This window comes from Nicotiana attenuata, chromosome 7 (genome assembly GCF_001879085.1).
Source record: "Nicotiana attenuata strain UT chromosome 7, NIATTr2, whole genome shotgun sequence".
NCBI lineage: Eukaryota > Viridiplantae > Streptophyta > Magnoliopsida > Solanales > Solanaceae > Nicotiana > Nicotiana attenuata.
Genome location: NC_031995.1, coordinates 7,959,434 through 7,974,395, shown reverse-complemented (window position 1 = coordinate 7,974,395; position 14,962 = coordinate 7,959,434).

Sequence of the window (14,962 nt, the reverse complement as noted above, 5' to 3'; positions counted from 1 at the left end):
TTTATTTTCTGATATGATAATCTTGGAATTAAGTAGGTTAATTTAATATGACGATTTTATAAAAATAATTAAAGTATTAGTGCAATTTATTGGATTACTTTATTTATAAGGCACATACTGACATTGAAGAGATATGAAAATGAAGCAGTCACCATATATCTCTACAACCATTGCTTCTACTTTGCAAGATATATGTATCCATTGAGGAATATTTAATACACTAAACTTATAATATGTGAATTTTTAAAGAATTATCATGATTCATGTAGGCGGAATATATAAGTGAACCCTTTTACTTAGCATTTTTTGTTACTAGGGCCTATAAATATAGAGTTGTTCCTATCCATTACTTCAACTAAATCACATATGTACCAATTACACACTTTATAGTGACATGGCAGACTGCGCGAGGAAGGACACGTAAATGTGAGAAAAACTTGATTATTATTATTATTATTATTATTATTATTATTATTATATCCTAATATATTACTCCTAGTATAGCCCTAATTTTTACCATCTTCTTCTATTTCTCTTCTTCTTCCCGTCAGAACCCATCATTTTTTCTATTAATATTTTTGCCCTTTTGTTGCGTATAAATCTCACTTCTTTGAAGCTCTCTTGAATTTGGTTTTATCTTCTTAACATCTTGAAATGTTGGTGGCTCCTTTGGTCACCCATTTGAATGAGAAATGGTCTTTGTCAATTGGAAAATTTTCCACACCTTTCTCGCCAACATATGCAGGTACAGGGTCATTGATTAATGCCCCCCATAGTGAAAACAAGTTACTATGAAACCAGACATAGAAATCACCTTGAAAGAAAAGCCAAAAAAGGGATACAGTTACCTAAGAGAAACTTAATATTTGAGATCCAATTTGTCGGTACCACCACGAGTCGGTAGAGAAAACATAATATAAGGCCATGACAATCGACATGAAAAGCACCAAATTAGACGAGGAATAAAGAGAATAGCCTGATATTTCAGTGAAATCGAGACAAGAAGAAGTGAGATGAAGTTGAATGGAGGAAATTTACAGTGAGCTTTTTAGGGCACAAAGTCGCCAGAGCTGACAGTCAGGTTTTTCATTTTCTGAAAATGAGTTTCAATTTGTTTTGGGGGTTAATTCTATAAGGTGGAATATTTTAATTACATGGAAAAAGTTTAGTGATTAAATTTAAGGTGTTAGAGGCAATTGTAATACACGCATGTAATTTTTTTTAAAAGTTTTTTCGGATGGTCTAGAAAGTGTGTAATTGGCACAAAAGGGGTTTAGTTGAAGTGTCTACTACGACAACTCTGTGTTTAGGTGTCCAAGTGACAGAAAAAGCCAAATTTAAGAGTCACTTATATATTCTGCCATTCATATATCTATTTTATTCCATTTTTTTGAAAATTTTGTTAGGTATTGTTCAATTAAATAAGTGGAGGACGGTGTGTGGTAGATGAGATATATATAAATATTAATATTATGATTTTTCGTTCCTTTTAAATACTTTCGTACGATGTGTAAGTTATAATAGCATAGAGATTATATATATATATATATATATATTATAAATTAAAAATTATAAAGTAAATAAACTGAAGAGAAGTAGAGAGAGAGGTCGATATATTATTCAAATTTAAACTAATGTACATAATGAACTGAAAACTCCTCTATTTATAGAAGAAAGGAAGCAGTTGCGATACTTTTTAGGAAGCAGCTGCAAGGCTTTTCAAGAAGTAGTTGCGAGGCTTTTCTTGAGCTGCTTGTAAGTTGTCTGCATGAGCTGCTTTCAACCTGCCTGTTTAATAAGAAGCTGCTGCAAATCATTTCATTGTGTTGCTTGCAACCTGCCTGCATCAGCTGCTTGTAGATAAATTTCAATAGAGTACTACATGGATAATCTTCTTCATAAAGATTATCTATAGCGGAGTATTAAATGAACATGCACAATTTAATTATTTTCATAGCACTCCCCCTTGGATGTTCATTAAAAGATATTGTGCCTCGTTAAAACCTTACTAGGAAAAATCCAGTGGGAAAAATCCTAGTGAAGGAAAAAGAGTACACATATTTAGTAATACGCATTTCTAGCTGCCTCATTAAAAACCTTACAAGAAAAATCCCATGGAAAAAACTTTAGTAAGGAAAAAAGAGTACAACGCGTATTTCACTCCCCCTGATGAAAACCTTATTTCAAATATTTGAGCCTCCGCATTCCAATCTTGTATACCATCTTCTCAAAATTTGAAGTTGGCAAAGATTTAGTGAACAAATCGATTAGATTTTCACTTGAACGGATTTATTGCACATCGATGTCACCATTTTTCTGAAGATCATGTGTGTAGAATAAATTTGGTGAAATGTGCTTTGTTTTATCTTCTTTTATAAATCCTCTCAATTGGGCTATGCATGCAGTATTGTCTTCGTTATAAAATTGTTGATCTTTTATCACATTCCAAACCACTCTTTTCTTGAATAAAATGAATCACTAATCTTAACCATACTCATTCCATACTTGCTTTATGAATAGCTATTATCTCAGCATGATTTGAAGAAGTAGCGCTTTGTGGAGCACCATGATATGACAGTACCTCCACATGTAAACACATACCAGGTTTGAGATCGAGCTTTATGGGGATCAGATAAATAACCTGCATCTGCATAACCAATACGATCTGCACCAGCTTTGTTGGCATTGGCAAGATACATAAGTGCATCAATTGCATTGAGATAGAGTATTTCAGGACCAAGGAGTTCTTCATCCTCTTCTTGATGTCGGAACGGATCCTTATTCACTTCAAGTGATCGAACACCCATTGGTGTACTTAATGGGTGTGCTTTATCAAAGTAAAAGCATTTAAAGACCCTTTCTGTATATGCAGATTGATGGATAAAGATCTCGTATGCTAAATATTCAATTCGCAGATCAAGACAAAGTTTTATTTTTCCAAAATCTCATATTCTTTCTTAAGATATTTAATTGCCTTTTTGGAGCTCTTCTAGGGTTCCAACAAGATATATGTCATCAACATAAACAACAAGTATAACAAATTATGATGCCATTCTTTATAAAAATGCATAGACAAATAACATCATTTATGTAACCCTTTTTCAGCAAATATTCACTAAGACGATTATACCACATGTGCCTAGAATGCTTAAACTATACAATGATCTTTGTAATATGATTGAATACATTTTTCGGGACTTTGAAATATATGCTTCAGGAATTTTAAATCCTTCAGGGATCTTCATATAGAATTAGTCAAATGAGTCATATAATTTATGACTTGCATTTAAATGGCATGATATCTTCAGGTGTCTGGACTACAAGTCTGTTCCTCACAATATTTTACAATATTGTGCACTATATTGTATTAAATATATCGTCGACGATCATTTTTTATCGGTTCCTAAGCGTCATAACTTGTTGAGATCTCATCACTTTCTTTATTTTCAGGTACCTGAACTTCTTCTGAGTTTCATGAAATGTTATGTCGTGGGCTCTTTTAGAGCTCATTTCCTCCTCATTATGATCATTTTGATCATTTGCTCCTATCATTTTTCAAGGATTTTTACCTTTGGAACCGATCGATTTACTACGCTTAATGCGTGTAGTAAACTTTATCCTTCAGGGACTTTTATTTTAATAGGAGCATTTGCAGCTGAAATATGATATTTAATTTTGGATCATCAAATGCTTCTGGAATTTGACTTGAATTATCTTCTAAGTGAGGATCATTTTAATAATAATTCGTTTCACATAGCATATTTTTGTCACGACTCCAAAACCAACCCGGTCGTGATGGCGCCTATCATGAAACTAGGCCAACTGACACAATCCCAAAACAAATTGATAGTTCATAATAAAAATGTTTTAAACTATTAATTAATAAAATTTTACAGCATAAGTCTAAATAACAAGTGCAGAAAGAACAAAGGCACGACATCGGGGTATCACAAGTCACGAGCATCTACTAAGGATTGTCTGAATACAACTAAGACTATCACAGTCTGGAAAACACTAATATAGTCTAAGGAAGATAAGAGGAAGAAGAGCAAGGCTACGATCGCCATGCAGCTACCTTGTCGACTCCGAATATCCGTGACAGATGAAAGATCGACGCTCGCTATCACGACCCGCAACTCCTGGATCTGCACACAAGGTGCAAGGAGTAATGTGAGTACGCCAACTCAGTAAGTAATAAAATTAAATAAAGACTGAGCAATAAGAAACACATAAATCCACGTCATAAAATCACAGTAAGTACAATATGCTTTCAAAATAGTATACAAGTCAAATCATCTCGTAAAATTCCAATTTCAATAAAATCATTTGAAGATATTTTTCCAACAGTTTCAGCAGAGGTTCAATGAAGTTTAGAGTAAAAGTGATGAAAATCATAAATAGCCCCTCGGGCAAAACATATATCATAAGCTGCCCCTCGGGCATAGCATCACTCAGAATCAGCCCCTCGGGCAACCTCACAATCACTCATAATCAGTCCCTCAGGCACAACAAGAATCAAGAACAGCCCCTCGGGCAACATCATATCACTCACTCAGGGTACCCACACTCATTGGGGTGTACAAACTCTAGAGGGGCTCCTACAGCCTTAGCGCTATAACAAGCCATCTCGTGGTATAATAAATCATGCCCTTGGCCTCTCAAGATCACAAAATCAGTAACAATATGATGCGGCACGCAGCCCGATATCACAATATCTGTAACGATCCGGCCGGTCTTTTTAAGAATTAATGCCCCGATCCCCTATTAACTACATTTCCCGTGTTTGTTTCTGCTATTGTGAGTTGCCGGGATGATTTATTTGGAAATTCGGAGAGTTTTGGCACACTTAGTCCCTAAATGAGAGTTTAAGTTTTAGAATTTGGAACGTAGTCGGAGCAGTGTGAAGACGGCCTCGGAATGGAATTCCGATTGTTCCATTAGCTCCATTGGGTGATTTCGGGTTCGCATAGTGAGATTTTGATCTGAGGGTCAGAATGGAATTTCGGAAGTTGAAGTAGCTCCGTAGTGTTGAATGTGACGTGTGTACAAAATTTCAGGTCATTCGGACGAGGTTTGATAGACTTTTTGATCGAAAGCGTATTTTGAGAATTTTGAAGTTCTTTGGCTTGAATTCGATGCTAATTGGTTAATTTGATGCTGTTTGAGGTGTTTTGAGGATTGGTAAAAGTTTGGGTAGTGGTATATGTCTTGTCTGTACTTTTGGTTGAGGTCCCGGGGTCCTAGGGATGATTTCGGGTGGTTAACGAAAAGGTTTGGAGTTCAGAGTTGCAGCTGAAGCTTCAAGGCTGTTGTCATAACCGCACCTGCGGATTAGGGACCGCAGGTGCGAGACCACAAAAGCAGTCGAGCAACCGCAGAAGCAGTTTTAGACAAAAGGCAATTGACCGCAGATTCGGTCAGGGCACCACAGAAGCGGTACCACATCTGCGGTAAAGTAGTCGCAGGTGCGGATATCCCCCTTTAATGAAATGTCGCAGTTGCGACCGGGTCTTCGCAGAAGCGGGACCGCAGATGTGGTTTCACTGAGCAGCAAAGGGGCAGAATCGAGGGTTTAGTTCAAAACTTGGAAAAAACCCAAATTGGAGCTCGCGGTAGGGCGATTTTGTGGGGTTTTTGAAGATAAGATCATTGGGAAACAACTCCTCAACCTTTTCTAGTTATATTCCATTAATTTATTGTTAGTTTTGTTATTTAATTTCGGATTAGAGATGAGAATTTGGGAAAATTGGAAGAAAGTTCTTAGACCTAGAATCCGAATTTTTATTGGGATTTGACCTTGGATTTGAATAATTTCGGTATGCATGAACTCATGAGAGTACAAGGATTCTGAAAACATAGATTTTACTCGATTCCAAGACGTGGGCTCGAGGGGCGTTTTGGTCATTTAACCTAATTTTGCATATTAGCTTAGAATTTATTTGTAGAATCAATTACTTGAAGTGTTATTTACATTGTGCAATTGAATTGAATAGATTTGGGCCATTTGGAGTCGAGTACTCGTGGCAAGAATGTGGTTTCGTGTTGATTTTGAGCCGGTTCGAGGTAAGTGGCTTGCCTAACCTTGTGTGGAGGACATTCCCCTTAGGATTGGTATTGTGATAATTGAAATGCCTGGTACGTGAGGTGACGAGTGCATACTTGTGCTAATTATTGAAAATCCTATTTTCACTAAAGTAGCTTTAATTATGTTTTTCCTTTCCTGCTTACATTACTTGAAATTTAAGCCTGCTTCTAGGTTAGAGGAGCATGTCTAATTGACTTAATTGCTTTATCCGCTTAAACTGCCTTATTTGTATTATGTGAAGCATGCTAGGTTAGAATTACCTGTTTTACCTTGGTATAAAGTTGAGTTTAATTGAGTATTCTTTGTGTTATTACTGTGTGTTTTACTTTGGGACTATATGACGGCATCCCGGGAGATCCCTTGTACGTATTTTAGATTTGAATTGAAGTGCGGGATACCGAGAGATCCCCATCACGTATATTGAGGATACCAAGAGATCCCTAGCATATATTGAGGATACCTAGAGATCCTCGGGATACCAAGAGATCCCTGGCATATATTGAGGATACTAAGAGATCCTCGGGATACCAAGAGATCCCCGGTCATTATTTTGTGAAGAGTGGTATTTCTTGTGATTGTTTTTGTCTCTGTTTCAGCTGTTGTTATCCTTATTTTCCTGTATTAAATTCTTACTGTTAGCTTTTAACTGTACCGTCTTATCTTATTTTGTTATATATTATGTTCCATTTAATCTTAGTAGGGCCCTGACCTTCCTCGTCACTACCCGCCGAGGTTAGGCTTGGCACTTACTGAGTACCGCTGTGGTGTACTCATGCCCTTCCTGCGCATGTTTTCATGTGCAGATCCAGGTACTGCGACTCAGACTTACCACGCTTGAGGCGAGGCACTTGTAGAGACTCCAAGGTATATCTGTCGCGTCCGCAGACCGAAGAGTCCCTTTCTACTCTTCCCTTAAGTATTAGCCCTTCTGTATTTCCTTTCTTTGTTAGATATTCTGGAGTTAGATGCTTGTAGACATTCAAAAGCTTGTGATCATGAGCTTCCGGGTTTTGGGAAATGTTATTAGATTCGAGAGTTAATATTGTGTATGCCGAGCGGCATTTCAAATACTGTTTTATTTCACTATTTCGGTTTTCAGTTATATCTTCCGCAAATGTTGTTAATTTTCCGCATTGTTAGGCTTACCTAGTCGTAGAGGCTAGGTAGCGTCATGATGGTTCACAGAGGGCGACCTGGGGTCGTGACAAGTTGGTATCAGAGCACTAGGTTCATAGGAGTCATGAATCACAAGCCAATTTATTAGAGTCTCGCGGATTGGTACGGAGACGTCTGTACTTATCTGTGAGAGGCCATGTAACTGTTAGGAAAAAATTCCACTTCATTTGATTTCCTTGTCATGCGAGATTTTGATATCACAATTCTAAACTTCTATCTTCTATTCTCTCACAGATAGTGAGGACACGTGCTACCTGAGATTATCAGGCACCCGCGCCCCCTACTGGAGGTGTTAGAGGCCGAGGCCGGGTAGAGGCTGAGGACGCGCACGTTGTGCAGCCATAGCACCCGCACGAGCTGCCACCAGCAGTTCCAGCCAGGGTCCAGACACCTGATACGTCTGCTACTACTACTCCAGCACTTCAGGAGACTCTGGCGCACTTTATGACTATGTACACCACTCTAGCTCAGGCAGGGTTGCTTTCCCTTACTGCAGCTACATCCCAGGCTGGGGGAGGAGCACAGACTCCCGCCGTCCGCACTCCTGAGAAGCGAGTGCAAGTTGATTAGGTCCCAGAGGTTATCCCTATACAGCCGGTAGCCCCAGCTCAGCCCGAGTAGAGGGCAGTAGCTTCAGAGTAGGAGCAGAAGAGGCTTGAGAGGTTCAAGAAGTATCAGCCTCCTACATTTAGCGGGATAGCCTCAGAGGATGCTCTTGGATTTCTAGAGAAGTGCTAGCGTATCCTCCGTACCATGGGTATATAAGCATCGAGCGGGGTTTCCTTCACTACCTTCTAGCTTCGAGGAGCCGCCTATCAGTGGTGGCATGCTTATGAGTTAGACAGTCCACATGAGGCAGCTTCCCTTACTTGGGCTCAGTTTTCAAATATATTCACGATAGAGTATGTTCCCCAGAGTCTCAGGGACGCGTGGCGAGCAGAGTTGGAGCATTTGCGTCAGGGTACTATGACTGTCTCAGAGTATGCTATCTGTTTCACCGATTTGGCTAGACATGCACCAGCTTTGGTATCTACTGTTCGCGAGAAGGTTCGCTGGTTTATTGTGGGGCTTATTCCCAACATCAGATCTAGCATGGCTCGTGAGTTGGAGATGGATATTTCTTATCAGCAGGTGGTGAGCATTGCTAGGAGGATTGAGGGTATGCATTCTAGGGATAGAGAGGAGAGGGAGGCCAAGAGGTCTCGAGAGTCGGGACATTATTCTGGTGCCCGTTCCCCAGCTGCAGGTCATCACGGTAGGGGTTATATGAGTCGCCCTGTTCGTTCAGCTCTTCCAGCAGCCAGTAGTATTCCAGCTCCTCTTAGACCTCAGGAGCCTTATTATGCACCTCCAGTATCTAGTGTGTCTCCTGCATGGGGTGCTTCCAATGGTCTGTCTAGCAGACCTGGCCCGAGTCAGTCACAGCCGCCATGTCCTTCCAGAGCTTGTTTTAAGTTTGGTGACACACGCCATGTGGTGAGGGATTGCCCTAGACTTGGGAGGGCTCTACCTCCACATACTTCTCAGCCACAGCGCGCCCCGCAGAGTTCTCAAGCTATGATCGTAGCACCAGTTGCTACCCCACCTGCTCAACCACTAGAGTGGAGGCCAGGGAGGTACAGGGTCGCCCGTCGCCGGGGGGTNATATTGTGAGGTTAAAGCACGAAGGGTGATGCCGTGCCGCACGATGTACAATGCTGTACCATGATATGAGTGATAATGCATGGAGGATAATTCAGTGCCATGATTATGTGAGGTAAATGCACGTAGAGTGATGCCGTGCCGATTATATTGATTCTTATGGTGAGGACGAGAGTAAAAGCATGAAGGGTGATGCCGTGCACTTGTATTTGATTTCCTTATTCTTGTTATTAATTGAGTTATGGTGTTCTTTACGGTTATTTATTGGTTTTCTGTTGCTACTTGATTTCCCCGCAGCATGTTTCCCCCCTCCTATCTTTCCCTGTATAATTCTGCCATTATTTTTTTCCGCTATCTATGATTTAAATGCACAGGTTTATTTGGTAGTCTGCTCCTAGCGTCGTCACTACTTTGCCGAGGTTAGGGTAGGCACTTACCAGCACATGGGGTCGGTTGTGCTGATACTACACTCTGCACTGTGTGCAGATCCCGGTGCTGCAGCTTATGGACCACAGTGAGGTTGCTGCTTCCAGATTGTCAGGCGACCCGAGGTAGTCCTGCAGGCATCTGCAGGCCTTGGCGTCTCCTTCTATCATTTTCTTTCTGTTTTCACTTATTCCGAGATAGATTCGTGTAATTCTATTCAGACCTTATTTGTAGTATTTTTAGACAGTCTGTGAGATTGTGACACCAATTCTGGGTAGAGGTTTACTTAGACTTCCGCAGTTTGTATTAATCTAAATTATCATATTTCGTCTTCCGCACTGTTCTTTGTTAAGGGGCAGAATCGAGGGTTTACTTCAAAACTTGGAAAAAAAATCAAATTGGAGATCGGGGTAGGGCGATTTTGTGGGGTTTTTGAAGAGAAGATCATTGGGTAACAATTACTCAACCCTTACTAGTTATATTCCATTAATCTATTGTTAGTTTTTTCATTTAATTTCGGATTGGAGATGAGAATTTGGGAAAAATTGGAAGAAAGTTCTTAGACCTAGAATCCAAATTTTGATTGGTAAGTTGACCTTGGATTTGAATAATTTTTGTATGCATGAACTCGTGAGAGTACGAGGATTCTGAAAACATAGATTTTACCCGATTCCCGAGACGTGGGCCCGAGGGGCATTTTGGTCATTTTACCTACTTTCGCGTATTAGCATAGAATTTATTTGTAGAATCAGTTACTTGAAGTGTTGTTTACATTGTGCAATTGAATTGAATAGATTTGGGCATTTGGAGTCGAGTACTCGTAGCAAGAACGTGGNCAGGAGCCTTATTATGCACCTCCAGTATCTAGTGTGTCTCCTGCATGGGGTGCTTCCAATGGTCTGTCTAGCAGACCTGGCCCGAGTCAGTCACAGCCGCCATGTCCTTCCAGAGCTTGTTTTAAGTTTGGTGACACACGCCATGTGGTGAGGGATTGCCCTAGACTTGGGAGGGCTCTACCTCCACATACTTCTCAGCCACAGCGCGCCCCGCAGAGTTCTCAAGCTATGATCGTAGCACCAGTTGCTACCCCACCTGCTCAACCAACTAGAGGTGGAGGCCAGGGAGGTACAGGTCGCCCTCGCGGGGGAGGCCGGGCCAGATACTATGCCCTTCCTGCCCGTACTGAGGGTGTCGCCTCCGATTTTGTCTGTAACAGAGATGCCTCAGTTCTATTGGATAGTGAGATTTTGATCTAAGGGTCGGAATGGAATTCCGGAAGTTGGAGTAGCTCCGTAGTCTTAAATGTGACGTGTGTGCAAAATTTCAGGTCATTCGGACGAGGTTTGATAGACTTTTTGTTCGAAAGCTTATTTTGAGAGTTTTGAAGTTCTTAGGCTTGAATTCGATGCTAATTGGTTGATTTGATGTTGTTTGAGGTGTTTTGAGGATTTGTATAAGTTTGGGTAGTGGTATATGTCTTGTCTATGCTTTTGGTTGAGGTCCCGGGGGCCTCGGGATAATTTTGGGTGGTTAACGGAAAGGTTTGGAGTTGAGAGTTGTAGCTAAAGCTTCAAGGCTGCTGTCATAACCGCACCTGCGGCTCGAGGACCGTAGGTGCGAGACCGCAGAAGCGGTCGAGCAACCGCAGAAGCGGTTTGAGGCAAAAGGCAATTGACCGCAGATGCGGTCAGGGCACCGCATCTGCGGTAAAACAGTCGTAGGTGCGGATATCCCCCTTTAATGAAATGTCGCAGATGCGACCAGGTCTTCGCAGAAGCGGGATCGCAGGTGCAGTCTTAGGACCGCAGATGCGGTTTCACTGAGTAGAAAAGGGGCAGAATCGAGGGTTTACTTCAAAACTTGGAAAAAAAATCAAATTGGAGATCGGGGTAGGGCGATTTTGTGGGGTTTTTGAAGAGAAGATCATTGGGTAACAATTACTCAACCCTTACTAGTTATATTCCATTAATCTATTGTTAGTTTTTTCATTTAATTTCGGATTGGAGATGAGAATTTGGGAAAAATTGGAAGAAAGTTCTTAGACCTAGAATCCAAATTTTGATTGGTAAGTTGACCTTGGATTTGAATAATTTTTGTATGCATGAACTCGTGAGAGTACGAGGATTCTGAAAACATAGATTTTACCCGATTCCGAGACGTGGGCCCGAGGGGCATTTTGGTCATTTTACCTACTTTCGCGTATTAGCATAGAATTTATTTGTAGAATCAGTTACTTGAAGTGTTGTTTACATTGTGCAATTGAATTGAATAGATTTGGGCCATTTGGAGTCGAGTACTCGTAGCAAGAACGTGGTTTCGGGTTGATTTTGAGCCGGTTCGAGGTAAGTGGCTTGCATAACCTTGTGACATTCCCCTTAGGATTGGTACTGTGATAATTGAAATGCCTAGTACGTGAGGTGACGAGTGTGTACTTGTGCTAATTGTTGAAAATCCTATTTTCACTAATGTAGCTTTAGTGTTTTTCCTTTCCTACTTACATTACTTGAAATTTAAGCCTGCTGCTATTTTAGAGGAGCATCTCTAATTGTCTTAATTGCTTTATCTGCTTAAACTACCTTATTTGTATTATGTGAATCATGCTAGGTTAGAATTACCTGTTTTACCTTGGTATGAATTTGAGTTTTATTGAGTATTCTTTATGTTATTACTGTGTGTTTTACTTTGGGACTATGGGACGGCATCCCGGGAGATCCCCTATTCATATTTTAGATTTGAACTGAAGTGCGGGATACCGATAGATCCCCAGCACGTATATTGAGGATACCAAGAGATCCTCGGGATACAAAGAGATCCCTAGCATATATTGAGGATACCCAGAGATGCTCAGGATACCAAGAGATCCCTGGCATATATTGAGGATACTAAGAGATCCTCGGGATACCAAGAGATCCCCGGTCATTATCTTTGTGAAGAGTGGTATTCGAGAGTTGATATTGTGTATGCCGAGCGGCATTTCAAACACTGTTTTATTTCACTATTTCGGTTTTCAGTTATTTCTTCCGCAAATGTTGTTTATTTTCCGCATTGTTAGGCTTACCTACTTGTAGAGACAAGGTGCCATCACAATGGTTCACGGAGGACGAACCAGGGTCGTGACAATATCCTCACAACACAGGCCCTCGGCCTCACTCAGTCAGAAACCTCTCAAGCCACTCGGGCTAACAGTAAAATAGGGTGCTCAGCCCAAAATATCATTTTATGCATCAAACGGAGTAAATAAGACTGAGTTAGGAAATCAATAAAACATAGCATGACTGAGTACAGATATTAACTCAAAATAGTGAGGAATAGTAGTAAAAGCCCCTAAGGGTCCAAACAGCTTGGCACGAGGCCCAAATATGGTATTCCGCCCATAACATAGTAATACTTTCCAAAACATATAAGTATCAAATAGTTTTCAGTCAAATACGCAACTTAATAGTTGCAACGGGACGGACCAAGTCACAATCTCCAACGGTGCACGGCCTTACACTCATCATCTAGCATGCGCGTCACCTCAAAATAGTGAAACGATGTGAAATCCGAGGTTTCATACCCTCAGGACAAGATTTACAGTCATTACTTTCCTCAAACCGGACAAAACTCTAATCCGCGATGCCCTTGCCTCTCGACTCGGCCTCCAAATGCTCCAAATCTAACCAAAATTAGTATATTATCATCAATATACGATAAAGGAATGAATTCCACACGAAAATTATCAAATTAGACCAAAAATCCCGAATTGGACTCAAACCCGGCTCCCGGGCCCACGTCTCGGAATCTGATAAAAATTACAAAACTAGAAACTCCTTGCACTCACGAGTCTATACATACAAAAACCATCAAAATACGACGTCGAATGACCCCTCAAATCCTCAATTTAAACTCTCCAATTTCAAGCCCTAATTCCCTAATTTCATCCCTAATTTTCCACAAATTTCATGATTAAATAACGAGAAATCATCACATATACAAGTATTAGGTTTCAAGCCACTCACCTTGCTACTAAACCCTTGAATTCCTCCTCAAAATCACCCTCAGGTGCTCCAATGCCGTCCAAAAAAGGTAAAAAATGAAGTGAAATTCGTGAAGGAGATCTTATATACTTTTTCTGCCTAGAACTTCTGCATCTGCGGCCCATAAGTTGCTTTTGCGATGCCGCACCCGCGGAAAATCCATCGCAGGTGCGGTTCTCACTTAAGCCTGGAAAACGGCTTCTGCGGTCAAAACCCCGCATCTGCGATCACGCAGGTGCGGTCCCATGCGCGCACCTGCGGCTCCTGCCCTTCTCACCTATGGCCGCATCTGCGGCTGCTTATGCGGGCCTCGGACCTGCGGTCCCCACTCCACAGGTGCGGTTATGATAGCTGAAGGCTATCTTCATCACTTCCTCAAATCCCATCCTCGACTCGTCAACCTCCCGAAATCATCTCGAGGCCCTCAGGACCTCAACCAAACATGCCAACAAGTCACATATCACCATTCAAACTTATTCAAACTTTCGGAACACTCAAAACAACATCAAAACACCAAATCACCCTCGGATTCAAACCTAAGGATTTCCAAACTTCCGAATTCCGCAAACGATGTCGAAACCTATCAAACCTCACCCGAATGACCTGAAATTTTGCACACACGTCACAAATGACATAATGGACCTACTCCAATTTCCAGATTTCCATTTCGACCCCGATATCAAGATTCCCACTGCCGACCGGAAAATGCCAAATTTCCAATTTTTCCAATTCAAGCCTAAATCTACCACGGACCTCCAAATTACATTTCGAACACGCTCCTAAGTCCGAAATCACCTAATGAAGCTATACGAACCATCAGAATTCAAATCTGAGATCTTCTACCCATAAGTCAACATCTTGTTGACTTTTCTAGCTTAAGCTTCTAAATAAGAGACTAAGTGTCTCATTCCACTCCAAGACCACTCCGAACACAAACAACCAACACAAAACGAACGGCCGGGTCGCTATAATTTTCCAGCTGTTTATTCCATCCCCGAAATGTTAGAAAAACGAACACATATCTCCAATCTTTTTTGGAAAACCTATCTTTGTGCTTTGTGGTAGAGAAATTAATCATATACCACGAATCAAATATTATTAGATAGTAAAAGTATTTGGTTTCTGATCCGAAACCAATTTTGAGGGAAGTACTTATCATATATTATTGGTCTGATGCATACAAGTGCTGTTGTATGCAATTTAGAAAATCTTAGACCAACACATGAATCTTTATTCTCATAAGCAATAGTTTAGCCATTACTAGGAGGTATTCAACGCTAAACTAGCTTGGATATAAACCAGCATCATCAAGATGAACTATATTGATTTCATAATATGAAAATTATGCTCTTAATTGAGAAAAGCAATTTCAAATGCCAAACTGCAGGTTGACAATAAACACGCATGTAACCATCGCATATATGCATCTATAAGTGGTTCACATGATAGGTGAATGAGCACATATTCACCTTTTATATATATTTCAAAATTAGGGATTTTAGTCCCAACTTTAGCTAGTATAATTATTATTATTATGAGAACAAGCAACACAAGAGAATTCTTGAAGAATCTTCTAGTTCTTGAATATATGCTTATCAGAATTCTCAAATAGCTCATT